This window comes from Toxorhynchites rutilus, chromosome 2 (genome assembly GCF_029784135.1).
Source record: "Toxorhynchites rutilus septentrionalis strain SRP chromosome 2, ASM2978413v1, whole genome shotgun sequence".
Taxonomy (NCBI): Eukaryota; Metazoa; Arthropoda; class Insecta; order Diptera; family Culicidae; genus Toxorhynchites; species Toxorhynchites rutilus.
Genome location: NC_073745.1, coordinates 156,816,835 through 156,829,334, shown reverse-complemented (window position 1 = coordinate 156,829,334; position 12,500 = coordinate 156,816,835). Strand labels below are relative to the sequence as shown.

General features: G+C 43.8%; 1 pseudogene; it reads left to right on the top strand.

Moving 5' to 3' along the window:
• Positions 1-1,554: 1,554 nt before the first annotated feature.
• LOC129772269 (5.8S ribosomal RNA) lies at positions 1,555-1,707 on the top strand (annotated as a pseudogene).
• The last annotated feature ends 10,793 nt before the right edge of the window (positions 1,708-12,500 follow it).

The window sequence follows — 12,500 nt, the reverse complement described above, 5'->3', positions numbered from 1 at the left end:
GATTCCCATTCCTTACTGCACTAAAGGTATTACTACTTGGATGAAGGGCCGGGGCCTTCGAACTTTCATCCTATTGTAGGGGCCATACCTTGCAGTGTGTGCGCGGCTCGAAACTACTAGACCCGGCGTTATAGATCTCATCTGTTGGACTAGGTGCGGTGTCTCGTACTTCGCATGTGCGCATGTGAACGTACAGATGCCCCCTGGCGAGTCCCCATACTAGTGAGATGGGATTGGAAGGAAAGGGTTGATCGTCTCGGTCTTTGGATCGATGATGGGATTCCCATTCCTTACTGCACTAAAGGTATTACTACTTGGATGAAGGGCCGGGGCCTTCGAACTTTCATCCTATTGTAGGGGCCATACCTTGCAGTGTGTGCGCGGCTCGAAACTACTAGACCCGGCGTTATAGATCTCATCTGTTGGACTAGGTGCGGTGTCTCGTACTTCGCATGTGCGCATGTGAACGTACAGATGCCCCCTGGCGAGTCCCCATACTAGTGAGATGGGATTGGAAGGAAAGGGTTGATCGTCTCGGTCTTTGGATCGATGATGGGATTCCCATTCCTTACTGCACTAAAGGTATTACTACTTGGATGAAGGGCCGGGGCCTTCGAACTTTCATCCTATTGTAGGGGCCATACCTTGCAGTGTGTGCGCGGCTCGAAACTACTAGACCCGGCGTTATAGATCTCATCTGTTGGACTAGGTGCGGTGTCTCGTACTTCGCATGTGCGCATGTGAACGTACAGATGCCCCCTGGCGAGTCCCCATACTAGTGAGATGGGATTGGAAGGAAAGGGTTGATCGTCTCGGTCTTTGGATCGATGATGGGATTCCCATTCCTTACTGCACTAAAGGTATTACTACTTGGATGAAGGGCCGGGGCCTTCGAACTTTCATCCTATTGTAGGGGCCATACCTTGCAGTGTGTGCGCGGCTCGAAACTACTAGACCCGGCGTTATAGATCTCATCTGTTGGACTAGGTGCGGTGTCTCGTACTTCGCATGTGCGCATGTGAACGTACAGATGCCCCCTGGCGAGTCCCCATACTAGTGAGCTAAAGGTTAAGCCGATCACACGGTCTTTGGACGAATGATGACAAAAATACGTCCCAAGTGATGAAACCGGCGTGATGTTCATTCTGCAAGTGCGATGGGTTCTAAGAACCCAGGAGTGGCCTGTACATCGTATGTTTACATGCGAACGTACTCTCCAAGTGTGTGTTTCAAATTTCAACCCGTGTTTCAATTTCAGAATGTGAACTGCAGGACACATGAACACCGACAAGTTGAACGCATATTGCACATCGTACAATCATTGTGCGATGTACACATTTTTGAGTGCCGCCTATATTTACCAATTTAACTATATGCGCTGCTTAGGTAGCGCATATGCGTAATGGTGTTTTTCGGCCTTCAGTGGTGGAAAAACATTGAAGATAGTCAAACGTGCGAAGGCCCCGGCGCACGGCTTGATGAACACACGTCCCAAGATGAAAGTCTTTGTGTGTTCCATCTTCTCCATACATGAGATTGTTCTTATAGGCCTCAAATGATGTGTGACTACACTCGGCTCGTGGATCGATGAAGACCGCAGCAAATTGCGCGTCAGAATGTGAACTGCAGGACACATGAACACCGACAAGTTGAACGCATATTGCACATCGTACAATCATTGTGCGATGTACACATTTTTGAGTGCCGCCTATATTTACCAATTTAACTATATGCGCTGCTTAGGTAGCGTATATGCGTAATGGTGTTTTTCGGCCTTCGGTGGTGGAAAAACATTGAAGATAGTCAAACGTGCGAAGGCCCCGGCGCACGGCTTGATGAACACACGTCCCAAGATGAAAGTCTTTGTGTGTTCCATCTTCTCCATACATGAGATTGTTCTTATAGGCCTCAAATGATGTGTGACTGGATTCCCTGAGTAGCTGCGAGCGAAAAGGGATGAGCCCAGCACGTAGAGGTGGTGCGCGTTTGCGTGTCCACCGTGTTGCGTGGCATCTGGACACCTGAGACCTCCTACAAACGATAGGTTTACAGGCTGGGAGTTGCGAGTTGCAGAGAGGTGTACACTTCGATCCTCTCAGACTACCCATGCTTGAAGGTTGGCCTTGTACGTGTACGGTTGTTGTGTTTGAAAGAGAAGTCCTACTGTAGCTTAGTGCTGCATGTGGTGACTTCTCTTTTTTTTATTTAAACATTTTCGGGCACTTGAAGGTCCATGCCGAGTGTCGGAGATAGGCATGTGGATGGGGTACGTGTACGGTTGTTGTGGTTAGAAGAGAAGTCCTACTGCAGCTTAGTGCTGCATGTGGTGACTTCTCTTTTTTTCATTAAAAAATTTTCGGATGCCTGAAGGCATGTGGATGGGTCACATTCGACTGCAACGTGGTGCGTGAGCGATGATATGTGCGGGTAGTCACACTGATCGCGCATAGGATGGCTTCTATTGATTTGTTTCAAAAGAACCTTCCTCGAGGTGCACGAACTTTCTCAACACTTGAGATGCCTTATGCTAGACATAAGATAGGCATGTGGATGGGTCACATTCGACTGCAACGTGGTGCGTGAGCGATGATATGTGCGGGTAGTCACACTGATCGCGCATAGGATGGCTTCTATTGATTTGTTTCAAAAGAACCTTCCTCGAGGTGCACGAACTTTCTCAACACTTGAGATGCCTTATGCTAGACATAAGATAGGCATGTGGATGGGTCACATTCGACTGCAACGTGGTGCGTGAGCGATGATATGTGCGGGTAGTCACACTGATCGCGCATAGGATGGCTTCTATTGATTTGTTTCAAAAGAACCTTCCTCGAGGTGCACGAACTTTCTCAACACTTGAGATGCCTTATGCTAGACATAAGATAGGCATGTGGATGGGTCACATTCGACTGCAACGTGGTGCGTGAGCGATGATATGTGCGGGTAGTCACACTGATCGCGCATAGGATGGCTTCTATTGATTTGTTTCAAAAGAACCTTCCTCGAGGTGCACGAACTTTCTCAACACTTGAGATGCCTTATGCTAGACATAAGATAGGCATGTGGATGGGTCACATTCGACTGCAACGTGGTGCGTGAGCGATGATATGTGCGGGTAGTCACACTGATCGCGCATAGGATGGCTTCTATTGATTTGTTTCAAAAGAACCTTCCTCGAGGTGCACGAACTTTCTCAACACTTGAGATGCCTTATGCTAGACATAAGATAGGCATGTGGATGGGTCACATTCGACTGCAACGTGGTGCGTGAGCGATGATATGTGCGGGTAGTCACACTGATCGCGCATAGGATGGCTTCTATTGATTTGTTTCAAAAGAACCTTCCTCGAGGTGCACGAACTTTCTCAACACTTGAGATGCCTTATGCTAGACATAAGATAGGCATGTGGATGGGTCACATTCGACTGCAACGGTGTGCGTGAGCGATGATATGTGCGGGTAGTCACACTGATCGCGCATAGGATGGCTTCTATTGATTTGTTTCAAAAGAACCTTCCTCGAGGTGCACGAACTTTCTCAACACTTGAGATGCCTTATGCTAGACATAAGATAGGCATGTGGATGGGTCGTATTCGACTGTAACACGGTGCGTGAGCGATGATAGGTATGGGTGGACATATCATTCGCGTGTAGGATAGTAGATGCTGAGCAAATCATAAACTTTTGAAACAGCCCAATACTAGTAAACGAACACTATCCATCCATCATTGCACTTCAAGAAACAATGGTACCCAAAATACCGCAAAATGTACTAGGTGGTCAATATGACTGGAAAATATACAACGATCACAGTCACCCAAACAAAAACGGGGTTGCATTGGGAGTACTCCACGACGCACCCCATAAGTGGATAGATGTAAGTGGGATCGATAAGGTGCAAGTCGTAGCAGTAACTATACACCTCCCACTAAAACTTACGATCGCAAACATATATATATCGCCACACTATACAAACATCGAATATGAAAGGGCCATAATTGCAGAAATAACACACATTGCGAGACAACTCCCACAACCGTACATACTAGTGGGCGATTTCAATGCCCACAACGAAAATTGGGGATCATACAAAAACGATACAAGAGGCAATCTCCTCCTTGAGGAGACAGATAAACATCGATGGAAAATACTAAACGAAGGTAATCCGACTAGGATGCACCCAACCTCTGGTAAACCATCGGCAATAGACCTGATGATAGCCTCGCATAATTTGCCCAACAGCTATTTATGGAGAACTGACGAAGACACAAGAGGAAGCGACCACTTCCCTATTTTACTACAAAAACATGGCCAAACAACAGTACTTCCCACAAGAAGGAAAAGATGGGTAACAGAAGCAGCTAACTGGAACAAATATGAGAGTGAAATCGAACGTGCCTTAACAGGTATAGAAAGTATAGACCCCCTGGGACTAACAGATATCATAACAACTGCGGCTAGCAAAAGCATGAGGAAAACAACTGGCTACAAGCCAAAGAGAGAGGTCCCATGGTGGACCAGCGAAGTACACCAAGCCATAAAAAGCCGTAAAAAGGCACTCAGGAAGTTGAAGAACTCCAACCCTTCCTCACCTGAATACCAGGAAAACGCGAAAAAGTTCAGAATAGAGAGAGCAAAAGCAAGAACCATAATAAAGGCGGCAAGAAAAAAGAGCTGGGAGGAATACCTAGCAGGGATCTCCCCAAACACAAGCAGCTCCAGCATGTGGGCTAAAGTTAGAGCATGTAAAGGAGAATACAAATGTGAGAGAATAATAATGAATATTGACCAAAAAATAACAGATGACAATAACATCATAACAGAAGAACTTGCCAAGCACTTCACTAAAGTATCGTCAGATGAGGTCTACGAGACCTCCTTCAGAAACTTCAAAGAGAACGAGGAGAAAACAGTGGATATAAAAATAAGTGAAAATAATGAAATTTACAACAGAAGCTTCGACATGAAAGAACTCCTATGGGCACTGAACAGTGCCACAGGAAAATCCCCAGGTGAAGATAATATAACCTATCCACTACTACAAAATCTTCCAATTAAGGGTAAAGCTATACTACTAAAAACACTTAACGAAGTATGGCATACCGGCAAAATACCAAGAAAATGGAAAGAAGGTATTATCATACCCATTCCCAAAGTAGGCAGCAACACCATGAACCCAGATGGATATAGACCTATAACCCTCCTTAGTTGTGTGGGCAAAACATTAGAAAGAATGGTCAACAGAAGACTCATTGATGAGCTAGAGTACAGAAACCTGTTAAACGAAAGACAACATGCTTTTAGAAGAGGCAAAAGTACAACCACCTACCTAGCACACGTCGAGAGTATAATTAATACAGCCACAAGGCAAAATGCCCACCTAGACATGGTCTCGCTGGACCTGTCCAAAGCTTTCGATAGGACGTGGAGACTACCAATCTTAAAGCAAATGAAAGTATGGGGTTTTGACGGTCGCATTCTGAGCTTCGTTAAAGACTTCCTGACCGATAGGAAAATTAAAGTGTTTTGCAAAGGAGCATTGAGCTCATCTAGAACCCTACAAAACGGCATACCGCAAGGTTCAGTCATGTCAACAACGCTATTTTTAATAGCTATGGAGTCCCTCTTCGAAAGGGTACCAAATAACGTGTCTCTGGTGGTATACGCAGATGACATTACACTTATTAACTACGGTGAAACGCCAGGCTGGAATAGAAGGAAAACTCAAAGAGCGATCAACCACATACAATGTTGGGCCGATGAAAGGGGATTCAAGATTAATCCCCAGAAATCAAAACTAGTACATATATGCAGAAGACGACACCATAGAAAGGCCCCCTCGCTCCATCTGGGAGAATGCATAATCCCCCAAGATAGAAAAATGAAAGTACTGGGAGTAACAATAGATTCAAAAATTAACCTTCAGACAACACTTCGAAGACGTTAAGAGAACAACACAAGGTTATATAAGAGTAATGAAAATAATAGCAGGAAGGTTCAAACCTAGCAACAGATGTACCCTAATAAAGGTAGTAAACGCTACAATATTAGCCAAAATATTACATGGAGCTGAGCTGTACTCAAGAGCAGGCGATAAAGCTACTAAAGCTCTAGAATCTGTATACAACGAAGGAATCAGAATAGCATCAGGTGCTTTTTGCACCAGCCCAGTACTATCAATTTATGCCGAATGTGGAGAGCTCCCTCTCAAATACCAAATCACTAGAAACATTTGTACAAAAGCATATCAACTGAAAGACAGGCTTACATCAGACCAATGGGAAACCCTCCCTCTATTGGAAAGAGCAAACTTCAGCTTTAAACAGCTTACAAATCAAGATCTACCTCAAACCGTAACAAGTGTACCAACCAAACAAAGAACATGGGTACACCAATGTCCAATTATTGATTGGACAATAAAAGCCAATACTAAGGCAGGATGCCCAAATAACGTCGCAAAAACGAATTTCAGAATGTACACATACAAATACCCAGGAAGAAGCCTAATATACACTGATGGTTCGAAAACAAAAAATGATGTGGGGTATGGTATAACGATCCCCAACACAAACGTGTGCATAAACGGTAGACTACCAAAACAGTGTAGCATATTCTCTGCTGAGGCATATGCTCTCCATAAGGCAACCCAGGCTGCCAGAGAAGGTTCAATAATATTCACGGACTCTGCAAGCTGTCTGGCTGGGCTGGAAAGCGGAAACTGCGACCACCCATGGCTGAAGCAGGCCAAAGCAACAGCTTGGGAAAAAGGTATAAGATTTACATGGATTCCCGGCCATACTGGGATTGAAGGCAACGAGAAAGCGGACTTTTTAGCCAACGAAGGTCGATCCAAGCCACTTGAAGACAGAACCATACCTAAGGAAGATGCCATCAGGTGGATCAAAGAAGCAATAAAGGACGAATGGAACAAAACCTGGTTCCACTGCAGAGAACAGAAACTCAGGAAAATTAAATGCAGCGTAGAAAAATGGACCGAAGCAGACAACCCTAGGGACCAGAAGTTGCTTACTAGGCTCAGGATAGGCCACACCTGGATGACGCACAGCTCAATCATGAGCCAGAGACACCAAGATGGACCCACGTGCGAAACTTGTGGAACAGCTTTAACAGTAGAACATATCCTTGTGGAGTGTAGAAAGTACGACACTGAAAGACGGAAACATGGACTAGGAGACAACATCCAAATAATTCTGAAAAATAGCACTGAGAACATAAAAAGAACGTGTGATTTCATAAGAGAATGTAATTTGACTAATATGATCTAAGTTAGGGACTAGAGATAGGCCCACCATATCACGAATACTCAAAAAATGAAAAAGAGTGAACAGAGCAAAAAACGCCCGCTCAAAGTGATGGTGAACAGGAGTATAGGGAATATAGGGAATAATGTAAAAGAGATAAACTTAGGCGAATGACAGAGCAGCTAGTTACTGTAGAACAAATGTTAAAGCCTAATAAACAAGATATACACACACACACCTCGGTCCTAATGGCTGGTAAAGCCAGGGTACAGCGCAATCCAGTGCCAATTATTGGCCCTTCAGCTTCCGCCCTGGAACTCCTATCCTTACCTCCCCGAGGTACCGGCTGGGGTATGAGCAACCTTAGGAAAGATCGGGTAACCAACCCCGGTGGGACCTTTGGTCGTACGCAGACAAGGAAGGGGGAAAACGGGCCCCAAAAGTTAAGGTGTGATGCGACCCGTGCCGAGAGCTGAGTGGTGGAAGGGGCGATAGAAATGAGAAGCCGTTAACGGAGCCTGTGGGGCACCGGGGCGCACCCCACAGTATGCAGCCCTTACCGTGTTACAGCAGGGCACTGACGCGGAGGACCCCACCTTTCCCTAGCGACTCGTGGGAATCACATGGAGAACAATAAACAAAACCAACCAAAACAAAAAACTGTATCGACGATGAGCGGAGTAGGAGGTAAAACTTACCTCAGCCTTACGGCAGAAAAAACCGATGGAAAGATAACAAGAAACCCTTTCTTGATATCAAAAACGCTATCCAAACTAACGAAAGACATATTAGAAATAAAGTACATAAAAAGAGACACAAGCTTTCTGATTGTTCTAGAGAACAACAGAAACGCGGAAAAGCTACTAATGCTTAAAAGCTTAGTAAACGGAGAAAAGATAAAAGTAGAATACCACAAGAACCTGAACATCTCAAAATGTGTGGTCTACAGCGAAGAAATGATGGAAATGGAAACGAAAGAGATACAAGTTGAGCTAGCAGACCAAGGTGTGCTAAACGTACACAGAATCACTAGGAAAAACGAAAAGAGAGAAACGGTTAACACGCCTCTTCTTATCATTACGATCAATAGATCAGAGCCTCCGGAGCATCTGAAATGTGGTCTACTAAGACTTAAAACTAGACACTATTTCCCGAAACCAATGCAATGCTTTAAATGCTACAAATATGGGCATACACAGAAGAAATGCCAAAGAGAAGAAGCAAGGTGCAAAAAATGCTCGAAAGACCATATCAACGCATCTTGTGAAGAACCACCATATTGCATCAATTGCAAAGGGAATCATGGGCCTGGCGACAGAAACTGCCCATTTTACAAACGAGAGAACGATATACTAAAAATTAAAGTATCAAGAAACATACCATATGGGGAAGCAAAAAGAACGTACGTAAACACACAAAGACAAACAAAAAGTTACGCTGATGTAGCCAAAAGCCAAGTTCAGCAAAGATTGGTGGTAAACAATGAGGTCATAAACGAGAATAACGCTCTTAAGGCCCAGATCCAAGAACTGAAGCAACAGATAGAAGAATTGAAATCAATCATTACAGAGATGCAGAAGAACAACATGATAAACAAAATTGTTCAAAACGAAGCCGATCTGATAAAACCTTCAACCAGCCATAGCGCTCATGAGGGCATGAGAACGAGCGAACCTAATAACAAAGCAAACAAAAAACAAAAAAAGAGGAAAGAGAAAAGATCCTCTGACTCCTCGCCTCCGTCAAGGAAAAATAAGAAAAGCGGAAACTTTTCCGATTCCGAAATGTCACAAAGTGACACAACGGAGCTATAGTGAAACCTTTAATATTCCATAATGAGCTATCACAAATTCACAAACGAAACACTAATACTACAATGGAACATCTTTGGCTTCCGAGGCAGACTACACGAGCTACAGCTACTAGTAAACGAACACTATCCATCCATCATTGCACTTCAAGAAACAATGGTACCCAAAATACCGCAAAATGTACTAGGTGGTCAATATGACTGGAAAATATACAACGATCACAGTCACCCAAACAAAAACGGGGTTGCATTGGGAGTACTCCACGACGCACCCCATAAGTGGATAGATGTAAGTGGGATCGATAAGGTGCAAGTCGTAGCAGTAACTATACACCTCCCACTAAAACTTACGATCGCAAACATATATATATCGCCACACTATACAAACATCGAATATGAAAGGGCCATAATTGCAGAAATAACACACATTGCGAGACAACTCCCACAACCGTACATACTAGTGGGCGATTTCAATGCCCACAACGAAAATTGGGGATCATACAAAAACGATACAAGAGGCAATCTCCTCCTTGAGGAGACAGATAAACATCGATGGAAAATACTAAACGAAGGTAATCCGACTAGGATGCACCCAACCTCTGGTAAACCATCGGCAATAGACCTGATGATAGCCTCGCATAATTTGCCCAACAGCTATTTATGGAGAACTGACGAAGACACAAGAGGAAGCGACCACTTCCCTATTTTACTACAAAAACATGGCCAAACAACAGTACTTCCCACAAGAAGGAAAAGATGGGTAACAGAAGCAGCTAACTGGAACAAATATGAGAGTGAAATCGAACGTGCCTTAACAGGTATAGAAAGTATAGACCCCCTGGGACTAACAGATATCATAACAACTGCGGCTAGCAAAAGCATGAGGAAAACAACTGGCTACAAGCCAAAGAGAGAGGTCCCATGGTGGACCAGCGAAGTACACCAAGCCATAAAAAGCCGTAAAAAGGCACTCAGGAAGTTGAAGAACTCCAACCCTTCCTCACCTGAATACCAGGAAAACGCGAAAAAGTTCAGAATAGAGAGAGCAAAAGCAAGAACCATAATAAAGGCGGCAAGAAAAAAGAGCTGGGAGGAATACCTAGCAGGGATCTCCCCAAACACAAGCAGCTCCAGCATGTGGGCTAAAGTTAGAGCATGTAAAGGAGAATACAAATGTGAGAGAATAATAATGAATATTGACCAAAAAATAACAGACGACAATAACATCATAACAGAAGAACTTGCCAAGCACTTCACTAAAGTATCGTCAGATGAGGTCTACGAGACCTCCTTCAGAAACTTCAAAGAGAACGAGGAGAAAACAGTGGATATAAAAATAAGTGAAAATAATGAAATTTACAACAGAAGCTTCGACATGAAAGAACTCCTATGGGCACTGAACAGTGCCACAGGAAAATCCCCAGGTGAAGATAATATAACCTATCCACTACTACAAAATCTTCCAATTAAGGGTAAAGCTATACTACTGAAAACACTTAACGAAGTATGGCATACCGGCAAAATACCAAGAAAATGGAAAGAAGGTATTATCATACCCATTCCCAAAGTAGGCAGCAACACCATGAACCCAGATGGATATAGACCTATAACCCTCCTTAGTTGTGTGGGCAAAACATTAGAAAGAATGGTCAACAGAAGACTCATTGATGAGCTAGAGTACAGAAACCTGTTAAACGAAAGACAACATGCTTTTAGAAGAGGCAAAAGTACAACCACCTACCTAGCACACGTCGAGAGTATAATTAATACAGCCACAAGGCAAAATGCCCACCTAGACATGGTCTCGCTGGACCTGTCCAAAGCTTTCGATAGGACGTGGAGACTACCAATCTTAAAGCAAATGAAAGTATGGGGTTTTGACGGTCGCATTCTGAGCTTCGTTAAAGACTTCCTGACCGATAGGAAAATTAAAGTGTTTTGCAAAGGAGCATTGAGCTCATCTAGAACCCTACAAAACGGCATACCGCAAGGTTCAGTCATGTCAACAACGCTATTTTTAATAGCTATGGAGTCCCTCTTCGAAAGGGTACCAAATAACGTGTCTCTGGTGGTATACGCAGATGACATTACACTTATTAACTACGGTGAAACGCCAGGCTGGAATAGAAGGAAAACTCAAAGAGCGATCAACCACATACAATGTTGGGCCGATGAAAGGGGATTCAAGATTAATCCCCAGAAATCAAAACTAGTACATATATGCAGAAGACGACACCATAGAAAGGCCCCCTCGCTCCATCTGGGAGAATGCATAATCCCCCAAGATAGAAAAATGAAAGTACTGGGAGTAACAATAGATTCAAAATTAACCTTCAGACAACACTTCGAAGACGTTAAGAGAACAACACAAGGTTATATAAGAGTAATGAAAATAATAGCAGGAAGGTTCAAACCTAGCAACAGATGTACCCTAATAAAGGTAGTAAACGCTACAATATTAGCCAAAATATTACATGGAGCTGAGCTGTACTCAAGAGCAGGCGATAAAGCTACTAAAGCTCTAGAATCTGTATACAACGAAGGAATCAGAATAGCATCAGGTGCTTTTTGCACCAGCCCAGTACTATCAATTTATGCCGAATGTGGAGAGCTCCCTCTCAAATACCAAATCACTAGAAACATTTGTACAAAAGCATATCAACTGAAAGACAGGCTTACATCAGACCAATGGGAAACCCTCCCTCTATTGGAAAGAGCAAACTTCAGCTTTAAACAGCTTACAAATCAAGATCTACCTCAAACCGTAACAAGTGTACCAACCAAACAAAGAACATGGGTACACCAATGTCCAATTATTGATTGGACAATAAAAGCCAATACTAAGGCAGGATGCCCAAATAACGTCGCAAAAACGAATTTCAGAATGTACACATACAAATACCCAGGAAGAAGCCTAATATACACTGATGGTTCGAAAACAAAAAATGATGTGGGGTATGGTATAACGATCCCCAACACAAACGTGTGCATAAACGGTAGACTACCAAAACAGTGTAGCATATTCTCTGCTGAGGCATATGCTCTCCATAAGGCAACCCAGGCTGCCAGAGAAGGTTCAATAATATTCACGGACTCTGCAAGCTGTCTGGCTGGGCTGGAAAGCGGAAACTGCGACCACCCATGGCTGAAGCAGGCCAAAGCAACAGCTTGGGAAAAAGGTATAAGATTTACATGGATTCCCGGCCATACTGGGATTGAAGGCAACGAGAAAGCGGACTTTTTAGCCAACGAAGGTCGATCCAAGCCACTTGAAGACAGAACCATACCTAAGGAAGATGCCATCAGGTGGATCAAAGAAGCAATAAAGGACGAATGGAACAAAACCTGGTTCCACTGCAGAGAACAGAAACTCAGGAAAATTAAATGCAGCGTAGAAAAATGGACCGAAGCAGACAACCCTAGGGACC